This window comes from Triticum aestivum, chromosome 5A, assembly GCF_018294505.1.
Source record: "Triticum aestivum cultivar Chinese Spring chromosome 5A, IWGSC CS RefSeq v2.1, whole genome shotgun sequence".
Classification (NCBI taxonomy): Eukaryota; Viridiplantae; Streptophyta; class Magnoliopsida; order Poales; family Poaceae; genus Triticum; species Triticum aestivum.
In genome coordinates, this window is record NC_057806.1 from 697,527,476 (window position 1) to 697,540,705 (window position 13,230).

A 13,230-nucleotide genomic window follows, 5' to 3' on the forward strand; every position below is an offset into this window, starting at 1 on the left:
AGGGGTCGAGTTACCGGAACCCAACGTGTGGTAGTAGCTAGTCCTTGGACAACATACACAGAACTCAGTTCTTAGGGACGGTACGAGTGAGATAACCCACCATGTACTCCTACATGGCCTCTCACCGCTACCTTTACCAAATCGTGTTCACACGCTTAACTCTCAACATCAGAACATAGCACTGTACTCTAATTCATTCCCAATGAATCAGACCTGACATACTCTAAGAAATAGCAGGCATGGCATGGCAAGAACACAACATGGCTCAAGCAACTCCTACACATGCTAGTGGGTTTTAACTATTTACTGTGGCAATGACAGGTCATGCAGAGGAATGGGTTCAACTACCGGAACATAAAATAGCAGTTGAATCATTGTTGTCCTAATGCAATAAATGAGAAGAGGAGCGAGAGAGTAGGATTGTATCGGAATGAACAAGGGGGGTTGCTTGCCCGGTAGATCAACAGGGGGGCACTGCTCCTCAGACAGGTACTCTCGAACACTCTCCGGAGCAGGACCTATCGAGAAGGAACGGTGTCGGAAATCAAAACACAAGCATATGCAACATTATGATGCATGAACATGGTAATGATGTTATGATTGCAATAATGCATCTAGTAACCATTTAAATGAAGTCCATATGGACCAAGGGTTCATATGCACTCCATATTTAGCATTTAAAATGCCATTATCATGTTTTCACTTATACAGTGGTATAAGTTGGTTGAACATGCATGAAAGTGGTACAGATGGATAGATTAAATTTTTCTGATAATTTTTCATATATAAATTATTTCAATCTGAGCTACGGTTGAATTTCTATGAATTTTTGAAGTTTTGAATATATTCTGAAATTTCCTGATTAATTTAAACCAGAAAATGAAATATTGTGTCATGCCTGCGTCAGCAAGTCAACGGGGCTGACCAGGTCAAACCTGACATGTGGGGTCCACATGTCAGTGACTTAGTTAGTTATCAGAGGAGTTATTCCTAATCTAATTTAGATTAGTGTCTCTGGGGCCCACTGTCAGTGTCAGGGGGTTAGCAAAAATGGTGAATAGCCTTAAGAATGGTGATTAGCCTTAAGCTAATCACCTGGCAGGTCGGGCCCGCACGTCAGGCCGGCGAGGTCGTCGCCAGCGACCTCTGGACGCGGCGGCGTCCACACTGCAGGGCACGGGGGCGGGGGCTGGGAGCACCGGGGCGTAGCCCGTGCTCTCGCGCATCCAGTGGGGTAGGTAGGAGGAGGAGGGGTGGCCGGAGCTCGCCGGAGTGAGGCTCGCGATGGAGTCGAGCTACGGGGCACGGTAGGGGCTGCAGAGGGCCTCTACGGCCTCCTGGTGTCACCAGGAGCAAGGTGACGCGCGCGGGAGCGGCTGGCTCGGCCTCTGGCCACGGCGGCGCCATGGCCGGCGGCACAGAGCACGGGTTCGGGCGAGTGCGTGGCGTCGTCGGGTGCCTCCAGCGGCGAGCGGGGAAGCAGGACGTGGCCGGCGTGTGCTCGCGCACGGCGAGCACGCGCTCGGCGTCCTTCTGGCGCGGTGGAGACGACGACTGGCAGCGCCAGTCAACTGGGTCGGCCTGTTGGGCCACTGGGCTGCCAGGCTGCAGGTAAGGTCCAGGTAGGCTTTTTCCTTTATTTGTTTTCTTTTCTATTTTTCTGACATTTGTTTTGATTTGATAAAAATACCAAATCATTTTATTTAATTCTGACAATTTTTTCAGGGGCCTTAGGGATTATTCCAAAACCCTCACCAATATTCAGAATTATTGGACAATATTTCATAGATATAAAAATATTTATCCAACGCAAATAATTACTGGATTAACTTCAAAAGTCCAAAATAAAAATTTATGAGTTCCTAAAAATATTAGTTTGATTTTTATCTCTGTCCAATATTTTCAGAGAGCAACATGAGCATTTTCTTGGACCCTTTTGGAGCAATTTTTACTTGGGTCATTTTCAGAAATGATTCTGAGGGTTTCACAAATCCCCATTTCAAATTTAAATGGAATTTAAACATGATGCAAACATTAAGGCTAGCCTAGGTCATACCAGAACTAGGGATGTGACATGAGATATACCTAATTACCTAATCACTTGAGATGTAGGTGTGCAGCATACCATTTGGAACAAAAACGAATGCAGACTTCGAGCTCGTAGCACATCTTAGGGGTGACGGTGCTGTCAAAATGGATGGATTGAAGGACTGGAGGACCCCGGGGCGTTGCTACAGGAGCGGAACCCTAAACAGGGGCTGGTCGCCCAAGTGAGTCACCGCGGCCTCTTCGCGTGGGATGTGGTAGTGGTTTCCTACAGCGGATCCACCACGCCGGGGCCATCCGGCGACTAATCGCGCGGGACATGGCGCAGCCGTCGTGATGCTTCCTCGCTGGCCGCTGACCGGTCCACCGATGCCACAGAAGCGCTGCCACGACCATCACCTGCACCGACACCAAGACCCGGCGCAGACATGCTGCCGACGAGGACTTGCCGTCGAGCCGCACACTGCGGCCAAGCAATACTCGCCGTCGAGACTCTGAACTCGAAATTCTGAGAATAGATCGGGAGATATGGGTGCTGCTAGCTCCTAATCCCCACGATGGGCTAACCGCACGCCGAGGTAATCTTATAACAAGGTAAAACTAGACCATAGAGGCGCGCTTTGCTGCGCCCATCCATCTTAAGGAAAGAATGATAGAAATATTCGAGAAATTAGGAGTTGTAACATATAACCAAATCCGTATGGTTGACATTGGCAGCCTTTCGGCAATGCCAAAGAAACAAACTTGCAATTCCGCAAAGATGAACAAACCTAAAGTACTCAGTGAGAACCTCGCATGTTTAGATAGTAAAGGATGTATTCACATACATGAGACAGTATACCACCATCGAAATGATTTTTGTGAAGAATCAAGTTATGAAATCTATATATCCACGTGCTAAAATATGAAAATTAGCTAAATCACACATAAAAAGATCATAGAAATACTCTGCTCTAGGAAATATTGTAATTTTCTTCACGAAGTCGACATACCTGGTACACTAAGCAAAAATTTAACTTACACTGCTGCATGGTAATTTGCAACACGTTTGTCGGACCAGAATATGCGCATTTAGACCAATCCGGAGCCTTGCTATATGGAGCTTCCAGAGCTTCCTATTCATAAATAAATAAATAGATAATAATAATAATAATAATAATAATAATAATAATAATAATAATAGTTTATAAACAATGATGCTAACCTAATTCTTGTGTGGAATAATTATGAGACATTAGCTAGCGAAGATTAGGAAAATCCAGTACCACACAAAAACTGACAAGCGGCCTTGTAGATAACATAATAGCAAAACAATCCTCTTTCTTTAACAGACATTTCTGAACTTGATAGAAATAATCAGCTAGATCAGTTGTCATCTTATGTGAGTTCTCAAAAATCTTTAGTTTACTTGCTCTTTTTTGGTTATTATCAGGGAGGCATAAGGCATTTCCCTCTTTGCATTGTTTGCCTCTTCCTAAAACACTGCATGAATAAAGATTTGGCCCAATGCCTTAGAAGATAAATGAATTCTGGTGCCCCAAAACGCCCAAGAGATTAGAATTAAGAGCTCCAGGAAGGAGGAAACCTTGAGTTCACTCTAAAATGCATGATCACATCCTGAATTTTCCCCTGGCCTACGTTCGAATTAATGTGGGAAAACATAACAAACTGAAATTAAAATAGCGAGATGCTTTATTAGATGCCTGCAGAGAACTGCAATCAACACAGAAAGCAGGCATCATAGATAAGGTCACCTGATTACTTACAACATGACTAAATTGGGAGATGCTGTTGAACACAATGTTGCCAACGAACATGCATCGTACTTGAGTCTTAACAAAGCAGAACAGCCCTATCAATCCCATCCACCCCTCGCTCGTATCATCTTGCTAACTCTAGCGCACATGCGAAGGTGTGAAAGCATCCCGCCGCCGTCTGACCGTGCGCCCCTGCGTCGCTGGCCACGGGACCGCTTTCTCGCTAGGGTTCGGTTGGAGAGGGAGAGGCAGGGAAGAAGTGGGGGCCTGACTGAATTAGTGAGGGGACGGGGCGAGCATGCCATAGGAGTTTCGTACGCCAAAGTTGGGGACACGCGTAGAACTTCCCCTTCCCGGCGCAGGCGAGGCCGTCTCAGAGACGGCGCTGGACAGCCGAAAGTTTGCTGCAGGAGCAGCAGCGATGCTTCTGCGTGGGTTGCTTAGCAAAGAAGAGTGGGCCATTGTCCCAAGAATAGAAGAACGGGCTGTTCATACTTGGCCCGATAAACCAGAGGCCGCCTCGGTAGATTTCCGGAGCAGCGGCCCATTTACGAAAGCCTGAGCTGATCCTGGACGTCCAACGACGCGATCGTACGGTGTAGAGCGTCAAATTGCTGTGGTTGCTCGTAGCTAGCTCCATTATACTGTTTCGCAATTACGACGGTGCCAATAAATGTTTACAGCGGTGGCTCCATCAATTGACCGGCGTGAAGAATTACTTATATACTCCATCTGTTTCTAAATATTTGTCTTTCTAGAGATTTCAACAGGTGACTACATACATAGCAAAATGAGTGAATTTACACTCTAAAATACGTCTATATACATCCATATGTGATAGTCCATTTGAAATATCTAAAAAGGCAAATATTTAAGAATGAAGGGAGTATATAGTAATACTATTCATCACCTAGGATGCATAATAAGTTATTCTTCATCGGAGGTAATTTTACGATCGCTTACTAAATAAATTATGTTTAGAATATAAATAGTTACATGCATATTGATTCAATATGTAAAATTTGGTATAAAAAAACAAAAATATACTCCCTCTGTCCGGAAATACTTGTCCTAAAAATGGATAAAATGGATGTATCTATAACTGAAATAAGTCTAGATACAACCATTTTTTGGTCAAGTATTTCCAGACAGAGGGAGTAGGTTATAAGACAGAAAAATCGCATTATATATATATATATATATATATATTTTATACTATGTTTTTACATTCATAATTTTACGTAACATAAAATACTTTTTACAGCGAGTACATATTTTTTTACGTTTCCTTTTTTACGTATGAAATAAGAAAAAATTTACGAAAAATAAAAATACGGTACATTGATGTCAAAATATAGAGGGGGCGAAGAATAACTATTCCTCATCCAGGGTGACGAATAGCGCGACCCTATATATAGTACTCCCTCCGTTCCCAAATATAAGTCTTCTCTAGAGATTTCAACAAATGACGACATACTAAGCAAAATGAGTGAATCTACACTCTAAAATATGTCTACATACATCGGTATGTTGTAGTCCATTTGAAATGTTGGGGAACGTAGTAATTTCAAAAAATTTCCTACGCACACACATGATCATGGTGATGCATAGCAACGAGAGGGGAGAGTGTGTCCACGTACCCTTGTAGACCGAAAGCGGAAGCGTTAGCACAACGCGGTTGATGTAGTCGTACGTCTTCACGATCCGACCGATCCAAGTACCAAACGCACGGCACCTCCGAGTTCTGCACACGTTCAACTCGATGACGTCCCGCGAGCTCCGATCCAGCAAAGCTTAACAGGAGAGTTTCGTCAGCACGATGGCGTGATGACGGTGATGATGATGCTACCGACGCAGGGCTTCGCCTAAGCACCGCTATGATATGATCGAGGTGGATTATGATGGAGGGAGGCACCGCACACGACTGGGAGAGATCAACAGATCAACTTGTGTGTTCTAGGGTGCCCCCTTGCCCCCGTATATAAAGGAGCAAGGGGGGAGGCCGGCCGGCCCTCCTAGGGCGCACTAGGAGGAGGAGTCCTCCTCCTAGTAGGAGTAGGACTCCCCTTTCCTACTCCTACTAGGAGGAGGAAAGGAAGAGGGAATGGGAGAAGGAAGGAGAGGGAGAAAAGGAGGAAAGGGGGGTTGGCCCCCTAGTCCAATTCGGTTTGGGCTAGGGGACCGCGTGCCCCGCCTCTTCTCTTCCACCACTTGGCCCATGAGGCCCAATACTTCTTCCCCGTATTCCCGTAACTCCCCGGTACTCCGAAAAATACCCAAATCACTCGAAACCTTTTCGATGTCCGAATATAGTCGTCCAATATATCGATCTTTATGTCTCTACCATTTCGATACTCCTCGTCATGCCCCCGATCTCATCCGGGACTCCAAACTACCTTAGGTACATCAAATCACATAAACTCATAATACCGATCGTCACCGAACTTTAAGCGTGCAGACCCTACGGGTTTGAGAACTATGTAGACATGATCGAGACACGTCTCTGGTCAATAACCAATAGCGGGACCTGGATGCTCATATTGGCTCCCACATATTCTACGAAGATCTTTATCGGTTAAACCGCATAACAACATACGTTGTTCCCTTTGTTATCGGTATGTTACTTGCCCGAGATTCGATCGTCGGTATCTCAATACCTAGTTCAATCTCGTTACCGGCAAGTCTCTTTACTCGTTCTGTAATACATCATCCCGTAACTAACTCATTAGTTACAATGCTTGCAATGCTTATAGTGATGTGTATTACCGAGTGGGCCCAGAGATACCTCTCCGACAATCGGAGTGACAAATCCTAATCTCGAAATACGCCAACTCAACAAGTACCTTCTGATTGCATACACTAATGAATTCTCTATAGCCTTTGATTGCACCTTTGTTGGAAAGTTGAATTTTGTATAACCTTGACCACACCGTTGTTGAACAGTTGTTTTGTACTCATATTACTTTTTCAACTTCATAGGTTTGTATTTGATGATCAAATTGATTTTGTTAAATCATCGGTCATAGAAGGAACACAGGTAATCGATTAAATACTTTATTTACTCTCCTAATTTAAATGCTTTAAGATACTCTTTTACTGAACTTTCTCATTTTATAGTTTGAAGATGATTCAGACCAAGAGACCATCGATGCAAAAGATATTCTAAAAAGGGAGCTCCAGGTGTGTGAGTAGATTATCAACCTATTTGTTGCAAACACATGTACCTGCTCATGCTCTTCATAATAGTTGAATCACAATTATAGTCCCTAACAGTTACTTTTGCCTTTGAACTGTTTCCTTTTTGAACTAGGATGAGCGGAAAACCCTTCCAATCTACAAATTCAGAGATGAACTGCTCAAGGCTGTTGATGAATATCAGGTTTGTGATGTTAGTGTTCACTGTGGAACACTTATGTGCTAGGATTCAGCAAACACTAGTCATGTTTTGCTCAGTGCCCTTTCACAATTCCCCAAATTTGAACTTATATTTACTAAAAGAAATACCCGCTTCTCTTTATAACTTATGTGCTAGGACATGATCTAATTATGTCCATTTGTTGTTGTGTTGATTTTGTGGGCATTTGGTGCTTGTAGGTTATTGTCATAGTGGGAGAAACCGGCTCTGGTAAAACGACGCAAATACCTCAATATCTTCATGAAGCTGGATATACAGCAAGAGGAAAGGTATGACATGCAGCATTTATCTTTCTACTATTAGTATTGCTATTGCTATTGCTATTTCTATTACTATTACTATTACTGTCTGTTAATGCATATACATGGCTTATAGGAATAGTTGGTTTTTTTGGTCTAATGCGTCATGAAAAAATCTGCAATTTCTTTTTTTGTTACACATTAATGGTTTTGCTCTAAGAAGTGTGATTATGTTTGGCCTTAATGATGTAGTTACAATGAATTTATGAGTTCTATCAAAATTCATGGTAATTTTTTAAATTTGCAGGTTGCTTGTACACAACCTCGTCGAGTGGCAGCCATGAGCGTTGCAGCTAGGGTGTCTCAAGAGATGGGTGTTAAATTGGGACACGAGGTTAGTTCTTTTCATAACAATAACTTTATAATAATATCAAATTCTGGAATGTGCTTATGTGATCTTCCATAACATTATATGAAATTGTATGATTATAACCATGTTTAGTGCGACCCTACAGGTTGGTTACTCCATAAGGTTTGAGGATTGTACCTCAGAGAAAACAATGATTAAATACATGACTGATGGAATGCTTTTGAGGGAGTTTCTTGGAGAACCAGATTTGGCTGGCTATAGGTAATTGTTGGCAAATCATTTTCCTTGAATGAGTTGTAGTATACTATTGAACACACTGAGAAATTGGATCTTTTGCCCCCCCTAGAGGCTGCCGGGTGGGGCCGGGGCCACTTGCCATTGAGACAATGATGGGGCACATTATCAAACCCCATGTAAAGTGGGGCAAAAGATCCAATCCCCCTGAACGCACCACTTATATCTGTTTATTTTTGGTTCAGTGTTGTCATGGTTGATGAGGCTCATGAGCGCACGCTGTCTACTGATATCTTGTTTGGTTTGGTTAAGGTCAGCTGGCTTGTATCATTTTGGTATGCTCTTCACCAGACTTGTAGACACGCACTCAATTCCTCATATACGTAATACTCTTCCTGCAGGACATTGCTAGGTTTCGTCCAGACCTGAAGTTGCTCATTTCAAGTGCAACCCTTGACGCAGAAAAATTTAGCGACTACTTTGATTCAGCTCCTATTTTCAAGATTCCTGGGAGGCGATACCCTGTTGAAGTACATTATACAAAAGCTCCAGAAGCAGATTACATTGATGCTGCCATTGTCACTATTTTACAGATACATGTGACACAACCCCCTGGTGATATCCTAGTGTTCCTTACAGGACAGGAAGAAATTGAAACTGTTGATGAGATCCTGAAACACAAAACAAGGGGTTTAGGCACAAAGATTCCAGAGCTAAATATATGCCCTATTTATGCAAATCTGCCTACTGAACTTCAAGCAAAGATCTTTGAGACAACCCCTGAGGGTTCTCGGAAAGTGGTCCTGGCCACTAATATAGCAGAGACTTCATTAACCATTGATGGTATAAAATATGTTATTGACCCAGGTTTTTGCAAGATCAAGTCATATAACCCTCGTACAGGGACTTATCAATCCCATCTCAAAGGCATCAGCAAACCAGAGGGCAGGAAGATCTGGACGGACAGGACCAGGAAAATGTTTCCGTCTGTACACAAGTTATAACTACATGCATGATCTTGAGGACAATACTGTTCCAGAGATACAAAGAACCAACCTTGCAAATGTTGTTCTTACAATTAAGAGTCTTGGTATTCATGACTTGGTTAATTTTGATTTTATGGACCCACCTCCTTCAGAGGCCTTGTTGAAGGCCCTGGAACAACTTTTTGCTCTTAGTGCACTCAACAGTCGTGGAGAGTTGACCAAGACTGGAAGACGAATGGCAGAGTTTCCACTAGATCCTATGCTGTCAAAGATGATAGTAGCTTCAGAGAAATATAAGTGTTCTGATGAGGTCATGTCCATTGCGTCAATGCTGTCGATCGGCAATTCTATATTCTACCGTCCGAAGGACAAACAGGTTCATGCAGATAATGCAAGGTTGAACTTCCACACTGGGAACGTTGGGGACCACATAGCATTGATCAATGTATTATTTTTTGTCCCTGTAATTTATCAGAATTCATAATGTTTATTAGATTTGAACTGTAAAGGGCTAATTTCTTCAAGATCATTTCAGGTCTATAACTCATGGAGAGAAACGGACTTCTCGACTCAATGGTGTTATGAAAATTATATCCAGGTATGTTATTGGTCTATAATTTGTAACATGCATCCTGATGATCCAGCGTAAGATATTATATTCTCTTATTTTAAAGATATATTGCGTTCCTCTAGATTTTGTCAGGTTTTGTAACTTCCTATGTTACTGATTGTGTGCGTAGCACTTGCTCTGGCCAATAGCTTTTTTAGTATCTATTGTAGGGCTGAATGAGAATGCCTGTGCCAATCTAATTTATGGCCTCAAGTATTGACGATGAATCTCATGCGTAGAGGAAATGCAAGAAATTGCATTGGAATTGCAGAGACAATATTACATGTTGTATAGAACATTGCTGTGCATGAGCATCATGACGCTTTTAATGGACTGTTGAAGATACTAACATATGCTATTTCATCCAGTCGGTGCTGTAGCTTCTAGCATAGGGGGCACATAGCATAAAGGGTTAATGAACATGACTTTTTAATTAATACTCTATTTTTGTACATGCCCGGTGCATCTTTTTATTTACACTATAGAAATAGAGACCTTAAAATTTCATGTCGGGTTTTGAATCAGGGTCGTTAGAAAAAAACCAACCAACCCCGACCATGATTAGCCTACTTATGTACTGCTCTGTTCACTATCATAAGATGTTCTAATTTTTTCTGAATCGGATGTACATAGATGCATTTTAGTGTGTTTGTTAACTCCTTTCAGTCTGTATGTGGTCCATATTGAAATATCCAAAACATCTTATAATAGTGAACAGAGGGACTATTATATATGCAGTTACTGTAATCTGTGATCACTGTTTCTGCAAAGTTTATGTGATAAAACTGTCGGTGCATAAATCAGGTCCGCAGCATGAAGAGAGCAAGAGACATTCGAGATCAACTGGAGGGACTTATGGAGAGAGTTGAGATTGAGGTCTGTTCAAATGCCAGTGACTTGGATGCTATTAAAAAGGCTATAACATCCGGTACGTATACTGATGATTCAGTTGCTTTATTTGTGCAAGTTGCCTGAGATGGATAAATCTGATAAGTGGGTACTTGTGGGTTGCAGGTTTCTTCCACCATTCTGCACGGTTGCAGAAGAATGGTTCATATAGAACTGTCAAGAACCCTCAGACGGTCTTTATCCACCCTAGTTCAGGATTAGCACAGGCATGTTGAGTTGTCGTATTTATTTTTACATCCTGGACATTCCATCATCCATAGTAGTAGTCTTGTCCAAGTTCTTTTTCTGACATTTTTTATATTTGCCTCGTATATGCAGCTACTTCCTCGTTGGGTAATATACCACGAACTAGTTCTCGCGACAAAAGAGTACATGCGCCAGGTTTGCACAGTTTCTCCAGAATTAAGCAAGCTGCAAAAGAAAGAATTGATTGTCGTCTGAAATGCTATGGCCAATGCGTGCATGCAGGTGACGGAACTGAAGCCCGAATGGCTGGTGGAAATTGCTCCGCACTACTACCAACTAAAAGATGTGGACGACGGTAAGCATGGAACTTGATGTTATTTCTTGGTTGAAGCAAAGAGCTGTAGCTTACGAAACGTTTCCCCTTTTATTTGTCCGCACAGCTGGTTCAAAGAAGCTGCCCAAGGGCCAAGGACGAGCTGCATTGTAGACTGCCTGGACTCATGAAGCCAGCGTTTGGACAGATTAGATGTTGCGTAAACAGTTTAGTTTCGAATATCGGATCGGGATCCCTTTTCTACCTTCTCTTAGATTACATTATATCACTCACCAGGTCCTGTCAACATGACCCACCGTTCTTGTACAAGTTTGTGGGTGTGGGTAGAGCTGTAGACAGTTTGGCACAACCCAGCGTTGATGCCGGGACCCTCAGTCCTTCATCATGCTGGTTATCAAACAAACATACATTGGCTACCACTATACTACAATCCAACTAAGTTTTCAATTAAAATAGTTTAAATTTGAGTTTAACTCGCACATAGAGTCTAGTTGTGCCTTTTTTTTGAACACAGAAGTTTTCATTCATTTAACAACAACGTACATATACAATCTTGCATTGCATGATGCATGAAACTGCAGCTATATCTGCATTTAGGCATGTACCTATGCCTGAATTTAAACACCTGTAGCTAAAAGATGCGTTCTGAATCTTCACTGCCAACTTGGCTTGATGATGAGCTCTAAAATTATAACTTTTATTGATATGATATATCCTGGAAGCATCAAGGGCTCTGGAGCTGCTATTTTATCAAGTTGTGGGCTGATGGACCAATGTCTAGGAGCAAGCATGATGTTTTTTGATGGAGTCAATTACTCCACCGGTGTCACAACTTGGCTCGAAAAGTTAGTTTAGTGCTAAAACTTCTGGCATACATTGAACTGGTGCCACAACTTGGCTTTGACGTGCATATACGGTGCAAACCACATTTCTATAAATAGAGTGCTGATTAGGCACGCCAACATGGCATGGGGCCGCTGTCAGTGACTGGACGGCAAAGTGGATGTCTGGCAGTTATTTTGCAAAAGAAAAAATCTTGAATTTTTTTTTGTCACAAAAAATACTATGCCACGGCCGCAAGGGTCCACGTGTCAGCTTCCCACAAATAAATGAAAAGCAGCAGCACAAGGCTAACCATCTGACCCTCAGGTTCACCTGAGATAATCTTATGATCGCTTCTTAAATAAATTATATTTAAAATATAAATAATTACATGTATATTGATTTAATATGTAAAATTTGGTATAAAAACAAAAATATGGGTTATAAGACCAAAAAATCATAGTTTATGTATGTTTTACACTATGTTTTTACATTCTTAAGTTTACGTAACATAAAATATTTTTTACGATGAGTATATATATTTTCTTACATTCTTTTTTAGTATGAAATAAGATAAAATTTACGAAACGTAAAAATACGGTGCATTGATGTCAAAATAGAGGGAGTGAAGAATAACTATTCCTCACCCAGGATGACGAATAGCGTGACGCGGATCGCGCTATTACCTAGGGTGAAGAATAACACCCTAGCCGGCTAGTGCACCTGCCTGAAACCAGTCCGCGCACTTCCGTCCGTGGAGTAGCCTGACCGATGTAAGAATCTTTGCATGCGGTGTAATCTTACAACGTGGGAATGACGGGCACTAAGGCATGCACGAACCCACGCTGCATGTCCCGTAACTTTATGGCCGAGAGACTTGGTAATTAAATTACCACCATGTACTACAGGGGCTCTACTGCATGTCTTTCTTAATACTTGTGGGAACATTTGATCAACTTTTTCTATGATGCGTTGAACAATTTTCTGAACGGGCTTTACTGGATATGTCTCTTTATAATTGATCATTATTTTAAAAAGAAAAGAACTTCCAGTTAATTCCCAGGCCTGTGAGAAATTTAAATCCAACGCAATCGAGAAACACATTTTACTAATTCAGTTGAGAGCAGTAGGAATTTGGCAGCCGACGCAAGAAATTTGGGAGCAGGCGTAAACAAGATTATGAGGAACGCATGGTCCACCAATTGAATGTAATGCCAGCGTAGGAATTAAGTTGTGGAATGATAGGCAGATGTATTACATTATAAGGCATGTTTTGAACTATTTTGTCACATTATTTCCATTAAACGATCCCGGAGGCCATC

The 13,230-nt window shown here is 42.0% G+C and overlaps 1 pseudogene; it reads left to right on the plus strand.

The window, feature by feature from the left end:
- Window positions 1–6,687: 6,687 nt before the first annotated feature.
- Window positions 6,688–11,462, plus strand: LOC123106096 (pre-mRNA-splicing factor ATP-dependent RNA helicase DEAH1-like; annotated as a pseudogene).
- Window positions 11,463–13,230: the final 1,768 nt, after the last annotated feature.